This window comes from Eublepharis macularius, chromosome 3, assembly GCF_028583425.1.
Source record: "Eublepharis macularius isolate TG4126 chromosome 3, MPM_Emac_v1.0, whole genome shotgun sequence".
NCBI classification, from domain to species: Eukaryota; Metazoa; Chordata; class Lepidosauria; order Squamata; family Eublepharidae; genus Eublepharis; species Eublepharis macularius.
Window position 1 is genome coordinate 65600982 of NC_072792.1, and position 14476 is coordinate 65615457.

At 42.4% G+C, this 14476-nt stretch overlaps 1 protein-coding gene across 1 annotated transcript in view; it reads right to left on the reverse strand.

The window, feature by feature from the left end:
* MID1 (midline 1) overlaps positions 1–13875 on the reverse strand; it is a 285444-nt gene extending 271569 nt beyond the window's left edge. Inside the window, exon 1 of the mRNA XM_054975067.1 lies at positions 13763–13875. The gene's annotated coding sequence lies outside the window, so the exon portion shown is untranslated. The remainder of the gene's footprint in view (positions 1–13762) is intronic.
* Positions 13876–14476: the final 601 nt, after the last annotated feature.

Here is a 14476-nt window from a genome sequence, read left to right on the forward strand (position 1 = left end):
GCATAAGCTTCCAAGAGCCACAGCTCTATTCGTCAGATCTGCATCTGATGAAGAGAGCTGTGGCTCTCAAAAGCTTATGCTACAATTCAGTTGATTAGTCTTAAAGGTGCTACTGGACTCTTTGCTATATAGGTATCTTTGAAGTACAAAAAGGCACATGTATAATATTTTACAATTTTCTTATATTCCATCACCAAGTTCCTAACTTATTCAGACCATGAGTTCCGTCTCAACTTTATAAAGCTGCTGACCACAAAAATGCTGACTCACAACTGGGAGACAAGGGAAATAAAAAATCAAAATCAATCTCATTTCTGTTTTCATGGTTCTACACTGCTACGTTTGTTCCTAGTCTTAGTTAACGAACTAATTTTTTATTCTGAATCACTCAGAGCCACAAACAGTGGCCACAAAAGGATATATATTTGATGGATATAGTACAGATAGGGCAGCCCCAATCTACACAAACCACAATAATCAATGACTCAATCTTGTGGTATGACCACAAGGACATACTGAGTATGAATTTGTTGATCATATCAAGTCTGTGTTCCATCCCAAACCAAAACCAAATGCAATTTATTATTGTATATGCATGAAAATATTTTCTTGCACATTCCAGACAAACCATTGTAAAATGTTTCTGCTCTACCTAGTCTTATGGTGGTGATGGAAAATGCTGTCAAGACATGAACAATTTCTGGCAAATCTGGCTGGGATTTTCAAAGTAAGAGATTAACAGAGGTGGTTTGCCATTGCCTACCTCTGCATAGCAACCCAACCCAGTTTAGCTTCTGAGATCTAACAAGATCAGGCTTGCCTGGGCTATTCAGGTCAGGGCATCTAGGTCCTTTTCACACTGGGACATTAAAGCGTTTCAATATCTATTATGCTTCCCATGTTTGCAGGAGTTTCACACTTGCAAGGCAGTCATGGGATGCAGTACCGATGTTTGTCCACTGTATCTCCAATTTTCCGCCCTGTGGACATATGGTGATTTTATTTTGAAGCCACTGCCGAGTTGTCAGTGCGAACTCTGCTTCTAGAGAACTTCTGTTTCTCTTCTCCCCCCTCTCCTTTTCCCTGGGAGCTCATTGGTCTGTGTGAAATTAACCACTCCTACCCTCCTCAGCTCTCTGAACTCCTTTTTCCGTTATTTTTATCAGTAAAATGAGGTAAGGGTCATAAGGCTGCTTCTCCGTTGGCTTCCTTCCTTCTGGGTATGCACACACACTTTTTTTTCCCTTTCAAAACCAGGAACGATTCCTAATGTTGCTGCTTATTCCCTGCTGTCTTTAAAAGCCAGGAAAGGGTTAAATGGCTGCTTTTCCCCTTCTTCCCTTGGGGTATGCATACACTCTCTTTTTTCCCCCCAAGGCAAGAATGGATTGTAATGTTTTAACATTGTAACATTACTGCACATTAAGCCAAGAAAGGATTAAATGACTGTTTTTCCCTTCCTCCAGGCATCTTTTTGGCTTTGCCAAAGAGAAAAAAAAACTAAGCGTTTTGCACAGCCCTTTGGAAACAAAGCAGCAGGGAAGCTGCTGGGAGGCGATAAAGCAGCATTTTAACCCTTTCCTGGCCTGGCTTTACAAATGGAAACAAGTGGAAATGAGAGTGGAAAAGTACGTTTTTCCCCAGAACTCCGCCACCAATTGCCTCTCCAGTGGGCAGGGAACAGCCCAATCAGCAAATACAGAGGGAGGGGGTTCCAACATTGCAACATGTGAATTGCAAAGCCTGAAACTGCACCATGGCTTCAAAGCCCATCTAAAATGAAAAACAAGATGCCAAATTGAAACTGCTTTGGACAGTGTGGGACATGGGGATGTCATGCCAAAGCCATTACAATCACAGCAAATGCTCATAAATGGTAGTTTAAACCGTAGGTGCAAAAGGGTCTTATATGGTCATTTAATAATGTATATTCTGCCTTGTTACCTTGGACTTGTATTTCAGCATATTTCTTTTTATTTTATTACCAGAATCACATTGAGCTTTAACCAGGAATATTCAAGTAGTTATGTTAGCATCCTCTTGAGAAACAAAGTTAAAGAAGATTAGGCAATATTGTCATTGCAGACTCTGGCTCATCCAGCACATATTCTTCAACCAGCCTATTCATTCCTTGCAACTAGCCTGACTATAAATGGTTCCAGGTTATGTGCATGTCCCTTCTTGGAAAACGTGAGATTCTATCTGTGCATATCCCTGAGCATCTCAGCCTGTCAGCCTGCACAACCATTCTCTGGTGTCCTTGCATTCTTGCTTTCCTTACAGTCTTTCAGCTTGTTTTATCCCCCTGTAGTTCTGGTTTCTGTCTCCACCTCCAGGTGGATTTTGCAGCTTGGACCTGAATGTCTGGCTGACACAGGCAGGAGCAGCTTTTCAGTGGGCTCCTTTGGGAAGGTAAAGGTGACAAAAATCCCTTTCACAAACTTGCTTCTCTTGAAGAAGACTTGGAATCCATTCATGTGTTTGCTTGTTTGCCCAGTGCAGCACTAATATGAATATCAAATGGATTTTTATTTTACAATATATATCATGTTCATCACTAGTTCATGGCAAATTTGCTGCATTAAACTTCAGTGCTATACTTTAAAATACTGTTTATTTTGTTTAGGAAATAGATGTTTTGATTTGCTTTAATAAGCAAGGCATCTATTACAATTATAGCCTGGTCCCATTGTGGTTTAAAGTAAAGTTAATGATATATCAGATCAATATGAAATTCCTGGGTTATTCCATGATGAATTATGTAAATATTGTACTAGATAGATTATTATTCGGATACACTATACACTATACTGTCATTTCTAGGCTGAAGTACCAGACAGATCAAACTCTTGTTATGAGTTCATGGAATGAAAATACCTTCCACTTTTTTGAGTGTTCAGATTCATTGATGTAAATCTGTCAACTCACACCCTTTAAACTGGAGGATAGTACACATTTATGGACTGTTCTGTCTTCCTACCATTTTGAAATAGGATCTACTGGTATCAGTTTTACAGAATAATCAGAAAATTAAATATAACTCTGGATCCTTTGCTATTTTTAAATTTACATATAGATGCAAAATAGGACTGCACTATAAGCAAACTATTGTCATATGAGAGAGCCTTCTCAAGAGAGATCAAAAAGAGTCCAGTAGCACCTTTAAGACTAACCAATTTTATTGTAGCATAAGCTTTCGAGAATCAAGTTCTCTTCGTCAGATGCCTGATACAGATACTGGCCAAATGTATCTGTATCAGGCCAGTATCTGTATCAGGCATCTGACGAAGAGAACTTGATTCTCGAAAGCTTATGCTACAATAAAATTGGTTAGTCTTAAAGGTGCTACTGGACTCTTTTTGATTTTGCTACCACAGACTAACACGGCTAACTCCTCTGCATCTATTCTCAAGAGAGAAGGATCCTATCGGCAGTGTTCTGGAAAATGATTAAAATTATAAACAAAATAGAACATTATTTCATTTGTGCATGTGCCATAATGGGGAAACGAGCAAGTTTTGAAAGAGTAAAAGAGGGTAGACAATAAGTATGTTCCCCTTATGATCCCTAATTATTATAACTATAAAGAGTTAGAATTTTTCTACTTTGTTTATATTGAATCTGTTTAGAACCTTACGTCACAACCTATTTCAAATGCATAAGGTATTTTAAAGTGGCTGAATTCAGCAGAAGTGAATGTGTGGACGAATCTTGCAACAGCCTTCGTAATCTCTTAATACCCAAAATTCTAGCACAGCAGGGAAGCAGGAAGATCACCTCTTCCCCAGTGTTGTTATTCTTCCTACAGCCCAAGGTAGCTTGTGGAATTCCATGGGCTCAGTGGCATTCCCTCTTAAACTACTGTGAAAGGCAAAGGGTATCCTCTCCTATGCCGGCTCATCTACCTTCTCCAGTATTCCTGTTTTCCCTCTCTATATGTCTAGAATATATTGAAATGTCATTATATAACTGAGAATAAAAACAAGATACTTCTTGCTTATCATGGTTTATTTCCTGCTTTTTCTACAGAGCTGGCAGTGAGCCACAAATGGTACAGTTTCTCCCAAGACTTTGTGTCCAAAATTTTAAAAGATATGTAGTTCCATTACCTTGATTTTATCATTTTCTAGTCATGCATGGATTTTTAGGAACCAATAACTATTGTTAAACGGATAGTAGGAAGGCTACCTTAGCTAGGGTTGCCAGCCTCCAGGTGGTGGCTGGGCAATCTCCCAGAATTACAACTGATCTCTAAGTGACTGAGTTCAGTTCCCCTAGAGAAAATGGCTGCTTTTGATGGTGAACTCTACGGCATTATACCCAGTTGAGGCCCTCCCATCCCCAAACACTGTCCCCTCCAGGCTCCACCCCCCAAATCTCCAGGAATTTCCCAAACTGGACCTGGCAACCCTAACATTAGCATACGTAAAAAATATCAAGCACAGTCAACTTCCCTCCCTTGTATATGGCTGTCCATGTTTTTTGGTGTCCATTCCAACACTCAACAGTTTACATAATAAAAAAAATCACACATAACAGTCAAATGCCACAGTTTTACATCATGTAGAAAAACAGTTAATTAAAGAAAAAAGATGTTTACTATCTAGCCATTGTGCTAATGGATGTAGCATGGGAGCATGTCAAAAGCAAATAGGGTAGCCAGCTGTGGGTTGGGAAATTCCTGGAGATTTTGAGAGGTGGAGCCTGGGGAGGATGGGGTTTGAGAAGGGGAGAGACCTCAACTGGATATAAGGTCATAGAGTCCACCTTCCAAGTCAGCCATTTTCTCCAGGTAAACTGATCCCTGTCACCTAGAGATCAGTTGTAATTCCAGGAGATCTCCAGCTACCACATGGAGGTTGGGAACCCTAAAAGCAAATCACATCCTATGAAGAATATACTAGTAATATTTCGGTCCAGTTGCATAAGTCATCAGGCAACAGAAAATTTCTAATTGGCATTCTTTAACATCAAGTGAAGAATTTATCATTAGCTGCTAATACATCCCAAAGCAGGAAGCATTTCCTCAATCATCATGAACAACCCAGGACCCTGCACTAGCAGCCAGTGACAGCAAGTAAAGCCAAGGATTAGGATGAAGGTATTTTTAGTACCTCCATAACTGCCAAAAACCCAATGGAATCTAAAGTGTTAGCTAGAAGTCCCCACTCCAGGGCAACTGAAAGAGTCTGTGTGATTCACCCACCATTTCTAAGGTAGGAAATAATTTCATGAGACCTATTATTATTTTTAGTGAGTTCCTGTCCTCTCACCCTCACCTACCAATCCTCTCCACCCACCTTATCCTACAATGGAGGAATGTTATTAAATCTGAAATCCGTGGCTAAATCTCCATTATGCTGGTCTGAAAAAGTTTGCCATGAGCCAGAAAACTCTAATCAAACCAAGAAGGATGGTGGCCTGGTAAGCCACTGCCATTCTTGTTTTCTCATTTCGCTTCTCGTAATACAGACATAAAAGGGACATTTCAGTGTGTACATTTTACTGCAATAAAACTCAAAAGCTCTAGACAGGCACACAGGCAGAATGAGTTTGTGATTTCATTAGCTGCCTGCAATGTGACCTGGCCCAATGTCAGTGGCTCAAGGACCAGTGATTTTACTCGTACACAACCAGCTGGTGCACACAGGGAGAATACTCTGGGCATAGCCATATACTATTGGAACCCTTATTATGTGAAAACTGTTTTGTGGCAGCCCCTCCCTGCTATGACCGCACTTCAGCTGGCCCTGAGGATTGTATAAGGATGTGAAATACTTTTGCTCACTATAATGTGTCCAGCTACCCAAAAACTATCAAAACATTATGAGGGCCCGGAGGGCACTTAGGTCAGCCAACAAACAACTGTTGGTGGTCCCTGGCCTCAAGGTTGCTCACCTGGCCTCAACAAGGACCAGGGCCTTCTCAGTCCTAGCACCCACCTGGTGGAACTCTCTGTCTGTGGAAACCAGGGCCCAGCAGGATTTATTATCCTTCCACCAAGCCTATAAGACAGAGATGTTCTGCCAGGCATATGGCTGAGGTTAGGACGTGGGCAAGCGCCTTTTTGCGTCTCCTGTTGGGCCTTGTGGAATATCATCTGGAAGTACATTGTCATTAATGAGGCAAAAGAGATGTGAAGACTGACTGTATTTGTGAGGTCTAGCTATAGAGTGTACCTTTCTCCAGCCTTCTCAAAGTGGACCCCTGTCAAGACTAGCTACTAAACTAAGACCTGAAAGAGTAAAATTGGAGGAATAATAATATGAAGCATGTTTTCTAGGGTTGCCAGGTGTCCTTACCCTCCTGGTGGGAGCAGGGGACTTGACATGCACCTTTTTGTTTTTTTTTCATGGGCCTGATTCAGCCCATCTGGGGCCCAAATCAGCCCCGTCCAAAGCACAGGAGTACTATCAGGGTGGCACAACGATGTCACTCCAAGGAGTCATGCCATCGCAGAGCCCCAAGAGCATGCCTGGGAGGCCTGTTCCCCTGCCTCTCCCCCATCAGCCAGGTGAGTGGGGCAGGGGACAGACAGTGAAAGCGGGAACAGCAACCCTAATATTTGCTATGATCATCTTTTATTTAGAACGGGAAAAGCCTGATGTGCAAATATATTACTCCTGTGAAATACAGACAGTTAACAAATGATTAAAAGGCTTAAACAAATTAAGCACTAGCAATGCTAAAATCAAAGACATTGAGAAACTGCAGTTCAGATAGTCAAGGCATCCACTTGGCAAGCAATAGCTGTGAATAATATAGATGTTTCACAGCCTGGCACAAATACAAAAAAATTCCAACCTAGTCACATTTTAAAACACTGTCTGTCAAATCAAAAAGATTTTCTTTCCCTTCAGCTCTTTCTTATGTCTAGATGACTATGATGTCATGAGAGCATTTGTGAACACAGGAGACCTGTTAGGACACGGTATACTCACCTGGATCCTTCATATTCTTTTGCAAGCTAAAAATTGCTTTCAAATATATAATTGTATTTGATTTTGTGAGATTGAGACTGAAATCACAGAACCAAATGATTTACAGAACCAGGTTACAATTTCCCTCCACAGGTTATTATAATGTAGAAAGCTGCTTTTGTAGAACTAATCAAAAATGTCAACATTTAATATTTTGGTACTTGGGTAAATCTCATTTTAAAAAAACAATATTACTGAGTAGAGATGGGCACGGACCGGCATTTACCTACGGACCGCTGGTTCGGGGTTCGTGGGCTTCCACGGACCACGGTCCATGAACTTTTAATGGACCAGGCCCAGTTCGAGAACTGGTTCGAGAACCGGTTCGAGTCAGAAAAGCCCTTGGTTTCCCCACAGATTTTCACTTCAGTCAACTTTCCCCACCAAAGGGTCTCATGTAACGCTATTCGATTATCGCTTTTCCAAAGAGACAAACAACAACTTCCCCTCCCCTATTCTGACTGACCCTTACCCACCCTTGGGGGAAGGAGAGAGACTTGTGCTCCTGTCCAGGAGAGGTGGCTGCCCACAAAACCCACCTACATAGGGCTGCATCAACAAGAGATGCCCTCCCCGGGGGCAGGGAGACCAACTCTCCATGATGGGAAATGAATGGATGTACTTGAGTGAAAGCCAACTCCGCAACAGGATCATGTAGCAATTCAAAGGCCCCTTGCTGGAATGGAAGGCATGGGAGGGATGGAAAGGATGTCTTCCACACCTTGAGGGAAGGAAACTTATGCTGTCCTGTTCAGAGGGAGCCTCTTTGGGCAGTGGACAATGAGTCCCACCTTAGTGACGTGGTGTGTCAGCTTGCTTGCTATCAAGCAAGCTGACCTGGGCCACTGTCCTACTTCTCACTGGACTTTGGGGATTGACCCTCAGAGGGGCCCTTGTGCTCGCAAGAGCAGGACGGTCGCTGACGAAATCCACTTCACCGAACGTGATGCAGTCCATCAAGGAAGCTCATCATGTGCCTTAGACTGTTTTGTCAGCATACAAATCATATCAAGAAAAAGAGGAGGTACTTAGAAGGTGCCAGGGACAGGGCTTGTCATTGAGAGGAGGATAATATATGTTTGTAAAGCTCAGTCATCATGTGCCTTACACTGTTTCGTCAATATACAAATACAAATCCACTATATAGGGAGTGAAAAAGGCTTAGAAAGAAGTGAAGCAGACAGAGCCAGAGTTTGCTGCCAGTGGGTGTTTCACAGAGGCCAGTAGCAGTCTGCACCTCAAAAGCCAGGCTGGAAATGCCCCCCAAGTCACCCACTATTTAGGGAGTGAAAAAGGCTTTGAAAGAAGTAAAGCAGACAGAGCCCCCCAAAACCTGCTGCCAGCAGTCCTAGGGTGGGTGTTTCACAGAGGCCAGTAGCAGTCTCCCCCTGCACCTCAAAATCCAGGCAGGAAATATCCCCCCAAGTCACCCACTATTGAGGGAGTGAAAAAGGCTTAGAAAGAAGTGAAGCAGACAGAGTCACCCAAAACGTGTTGCCAGTGGTCCTAGGGTGGGTGTTTCACAGAGGCCAGTAGCAGTCTCCCCCTGCACCTCAAAAGCCAGGCAGGAAATGTCCCCCAAAGTCACCCACTATTGAGGGAATGAAAGGCTTTGAAAGGAGTGAAGCAGAGAGTCCCCCCAAAGTGAGCTGCCGGTCACCAGAGAGTAGGTGTTTCACAGAGGCCAGTAGCAGTCTCCCCCTTGCACCTCAAAAGCCAGGCAGGAAATGTCCCCCCAAGTCACCCACTATTTAGGGAGTGAAAAAGGCTTTGAAAGAAGTGAAGCAGACAGACCCCCAAAAACGTGCTGCCAGTGGTCCTAGGGTGGGTGTTTCACAGAGGCCAGTAGCAGTCTCCCCCTGCACCTCAAAAGCCAGGCTGGAAATATCCCCCCAAGTCACCCACTATTGAGGGAGTGAAAGGCTTTGAAAGGAGTGAAGCAGAGAGCCCCCCCAAAGCGAGCTGCCAGTCACCAGAGAGTAGGTGTTTCACAGAGACCAGTAGCAGTCTCCCCCTTGCACCTCAAAAGCCAGGCAGGAAATGTCCCCCCAAGTCACCCACTATTTAAGGAGTGAAAAAGGCTTTGAAAGAAGTGAAGCAGACAGAGCCCCCCAAAACGTGCTGCCAGTGGTCCTAGGGTGGGTGTTTCACAGAGGCCAGTAGCAGTCTCCCCCTGCACCTCAAAAGCCAGGCAGGAAATGTCCCCCCAAGTCACCCACTATTGAGGGAGTGAAAGGCTTTGAAAGGAGTGAAGCAGAGAGCCCCCCAAAGCAAGCTGCCAGTCACCAGAGAGTAGGTGTTTCACAGAGACCAGTAGCAGTCTCCCCCTGCACCTCAAAAGCCAGGCAGGAAATGTCCCCCCAAGTCACCCGCTATTTAGGGAGTGAAAGAGGCTTTGAAAGAAGTGAAGCAGACAGAGCCCCCCAAAACGTGCTGCCAGTGGTCCTAGGGTGGGTGTTTCACAGAGACCAGTAGCAATCTCCCCCTGCACCTCAAAAGCCAGGCAGGAAATGTCCCCCCAAGTCACCCACTATTGAGGGAGTGAAAGGCTTTGAAAGGAGTGAAGCAGAGAGCCCCCCCAAAGCGAGCTGCCGGTCATCAGAGAGTAGGTGTTTCACAGAGGCCAGTAGCAGTCTCCCCCTTGCACCTCAAAAGCCAGGCAGGAAATGTCCCCCCAAGTCACCCAGTATTTAGGGAGTGAAAGGCTTTGAAAGGAGTGAAGCAGAGAGCCCCCCCCAAAGTGAGCTGCCAGTTACCAGAGAGTAGGTGTTTCACAGAGGCCAGTAGCAGTCTCCCCCTGCACCTCAAAAGCCAGGCTGGAAATGTCCCCCCAAGTCACCCACTAAAAAGGCTTTGAAAGGAGTGAAGCAGAGAGAGCCCCCCCAAAACATGCTGCCGGTCATCAGAGAGTAGGTGTTTCACAGAGCCTAATAGCAATCTTCCTCCCCTTGCATCTCATCAGCAGCCAAAAAAAACCGTGGGGGAATGAAGGCAAGAACTCAAGCAGACAATGCCCAAAGCTGCCTTGCACCCACTGTGGGTCTGTGAGTGGGGTGGCATCACAGCACAATAGAACCCACTGGCAACCCAGAAAAAAGGAAGAGATTTGGGAGGGAGGGGGGATTAAGTCCGAGAAGAACCCAAGGACTCAAAACGCAGAAAGAAATCAGAGTAACCCAATAGTGCAGTAAAAGGATTTTTTAAAAAGTGCTCTAGAATAGAAACGAGGAGAAAAAAATTAAACAGGAATGGAGAAAAGAGTAAGCTCTCTTGCACCAGAAGCCCCAAAGCCCCAAGGCACAAGCCGCGCTCTCACAAAAAAAAAACACCCTTCCCCACAGCAAGCAGTTGCTAAGCTAACTTGCGTCCCCACGCCAGCAAAATGGAGCGGGTCTTGATGCGCTTTGTCTTTTATGCAGAAAGGCTGTGATCTCTGACAATCTCTTGATTGGCTGACAGAGCTGCCAATCAAGGTTTCCTGGGCTAAGATTGGTGTGTTCCAAACGGGGAAGGTGGCTCCACACCGTTGGCGAGGAAATTGTTTGAGCGGGAATCCTGGCATGACGGGCCAACGGACACACGGACAGAAAGCCCCAAAGTTCGGCGGTTTCATGAGAAAAACACGCGCCCACGGGCCACGTGTTCGCGAAGGACGAACTGGGTAAGTTCGTGACAAAATTAGGTCCGTTATGCAGACCATGCCCATCTCTATTACTGAGTCTTACGGACAAGGTCTATACAATTAAATGGAGCTTTTGCATGAGACATTGTTTTTCCTTAATACACTCATTAGTTATGCTAGTTGCTTCTCCCAATGTAAAGAAATGTTTCTGACCTAAAAACCTTCTGATATGGAGCAAGCTGTGATACAATTTTCCAGTCACCCTTCTCATTTGTTTAAGCAAAATAGCAAAAAAATACTGAGCGTTTTATATCAATTATTCCAAAATACTACATTGTAGTGGCCAACTTGAAGCTTCTACATCATACAGCTGTTACAATGATAGCTTTACCTATTTATCAATTTTGGCAGTATTGTTTGCACAAAAATATTTATTAAATAATGATTTAAGGAGATGCCACATGATCATGTGTCATGGGTTTTTCATATGGTCATTGAATATAGATTTTCTTAAAATATGTAACACTAATGCAAAGGATCTGATCTTGTAGTTAGAAGACCCTTTTGTACATTAGAAGAAGCTGTAAAAGAGGAATTGAGGAATAATCCTTACCTTCTCTTTTCACACATGCAGTACTATTGCCACTCACAGAGGAAGCGTACATCCTTCCCACAGGGCAATCCATGGGCCCCAGCAGGAAATTTGTACAGTTGAAGTGATAAAAGAGGAGACACATTCAATTTTGTCATATTTAATAATTCACAAAAGAATCCGCATTTTAGCCTATGGGGTCACATAAACATTGGATGAAACAGCTGCTGGAAGAGTTACTGGTCTTGCACAATTGTCCTATTTTTCATCAAACATGGTAATTTCTAGCCCACTAAAGACACCTAGTGGCCAGATATTTATGAGGCATGGTACTTCAGCAACATAATCCCCAGAGTTGCACCCAGTGATGACTGTATGCATAAATGGCAAAGAAGCCACCTTGGGCCTCACACCCAAAATGCCCCATAGTTGCAATTAAACAGCCAAAATATTTCAATGTACATCTCAAAATACAAGGATTATACACATCCCAGCCACATAAAACTCTCTACCCACCATGACAACTTTGGTTTTAGAGGTTTAGCCTCAGAGTTTATCTAGATACTGGCAATAGAGTGCTGCTATTTCTCAGAAGTTGCACCTCCTGATAGTTACATGCAGTCACGTGTTGGAGTTGCATTCCCCGAAAATCACATCAGCAACCACAATAACTATACTGAGAAACAGTGTATGGGGCACTATTCTAGAGATGTCAGATTATTAAATGTATGCCTTCCCATACAAATATGCTTTCAGCATTTTCTGCTCACTAGAGATATTTGCTACCTGTAAATGAAAGCTAAGAATCTCAAGATTTTGAGAGGTCTTCCTGGTCACTCAGGACAATTTTTAGTAATGGAGTGAAACCCTGTTATATAATGCCAAGAAGACTTGATGTCTCTTAAATAAGACATGATTTCCCAACATTTTACACCAGCAATCTGACAGAAGCAGCACAATATAAGTTAAGTGGAAAACCTGCCTGGAGGGATAAAAGGTACATTTACATTTATAAGCTTTTTATTTTTTTAAGTCTTTGTTTACTTTTTTTTTTTAATGCAGACAACTTACTTTGCGACTACTGGCAGTTTCTAAACATAAAGATCAGAAATATTCTACTGAACCCAATGTTAAATTCTGAGGTCTGCAATCCATCTTCTTCCATGAGTCTAACATTACATTCATATTCCACATATTACTATCTATCCATTTTTATCTGAGCCTTTCTCCAAGGAGCTCAGAATGGAATGCATAGTCCCCCCCCAGCCCCACCCCCAGCCCCAATTTTGTCCTGTTGGTTACATTAAGCTGGGAGAGAGCGAATGGTCCAAGTTCTCTCAGTGGGCTTTATGCTGCATAGGAATTTGAATCAGGATTTTTTAGGTCCTGTTCAACATTCTAATTATACTGTTATGTGTTACATTTATGTGATGTCTATAAAATTAATGAAAATGCATTTTGGAGCCCAACAGCTGTCATTTATAATTTCATTAGTTTCCCAAGACACCAAAGTCACATATAAAACTTTGCCCAGTCTCCTATACAAGACAAAGCACCAAATCATTATGTATTGCAATGCAGAATATATGAAACAAGATTAACAATAAATAATATTAATATTGCCTGATCATTATTCTTTTTTTTCAAACCAGAAAATGTCATTTTGCTTCAAAACATCTACTTTATATGCACTTGGTTATACAAATTTAATAATTTGTAACAGCGCCATTATGATTAGTTTTCATTAAATCATACTTTAATATTAATGTATGTCACAATAATTCTTTCTTCTTTATGAGATCACAAGGAAGTAATTGCATAATGCGTTTCAAAAGATATATAACTAATTTTAGAGGGGGGGGGACTTTAAAATTACTGAAACAAACAAAAAACATGCTGCACCTGTTTGGGAATACTTTTCATATGCCATTTGGAGTTCTAGGAGCAGGGTTAAAATGAATATAAATAAATATAAATAAACTAGTGTCTTTTCATAGATAAACTCCTGAAACATCCCACCACATATCTTGAAGATTTATGAATACTTGCCACAAGCTTTTTCTCTATTTATTTTACTGTTTTACTTTATAAATATGAAAGTACACAAAGCGGGCTCCTGAAACATGATTTAATATTTTTCTCCTTCACAGTGAAGGAAAAGCCCTCTTAAACTTCCAAACCAAAGCGTGCTGCAAATGTGAATAACATTTCCTCAGCAGTGCTCTTGCTTTGAACTTTGACATCTTATTCTCACCCCCTCCCTCCCCATTTCAGACTGTATCTCTTACATCTCTAAGACAGAAAAGTTTGTTGTGCCTTTGGGAAAATTTTTTTTAGCCTAATTAAAAGCACGTAAAGTGTCAGATAAGCCACAACGCCTTCCCCTCACAGCTGGGGCTGTGCACAACCCCCATAAATTGTCTGGAGATATTTATAAAACACATAAGCCATTTTTGGAGTGAAGAATCACAGTTGTGTAGGAAAAGAAGTAGGCAATCTGGTAGTCTGTTTCTCAGCTTTGAAAATAAAGGCATATGACACCAAGCTGCAAGTATACGCGTTTCCTACCTTTCCCTCCATTTTTCCCTTTGATCCACTTTTCCTGAAGCTGTGAGGTAAAAAACAAAGTTGATAGCTCCTCCAAACTGATAGGGAATCTTTGTGTGAGTGCCTGGCGTGCGCGGTTTCTCTCAGGACCAGCAGAATGGTTTTGTAGGCAGTTTGACTCAGGAAGCTGTGCTCTGTCCAGCCTTCCAGTCACTCCCCCTGTGGAGGGTGTGGGCTGCCTACTTGTCTCTCCAGGCAGCTTAAACACCAACCAGGCTGATTTAAGCCTAACAGGTTTCCTTATATACATAACTGTAAATTGCATTCCTGGAAGGGGGAAGAAAGAGAAGAATAAGTAACTTAAAACTGTTCTCCATTAACTCAAGAACTGCCAAAAGACTGCATGAAATGCCACCTACTTTTAAACTGTAACACACAATAGAGATTATGCCATACTATAATTTTTTATTATTGTTATTTTTTAAATGTAACATTACTTCATAGTATTAAACATGCAGAGATTAAGCAAAAACGTCTAATTCAGTAACAATGTCTCAGCTTGTTAGGAAAATTAATATTTAGTAATCTTTCTTTGGAACCAATGTGAAGGGATGTGTGTGTGTTGATGTGTATGTGTGAATGAGAGAGACAGAGAGAAACAGTGCGACAGAGTGAGGCAGGGCAAGAAACAACAGATTGCCCCCCCTCCCGGTTATTCTTCATTCATCATTATCT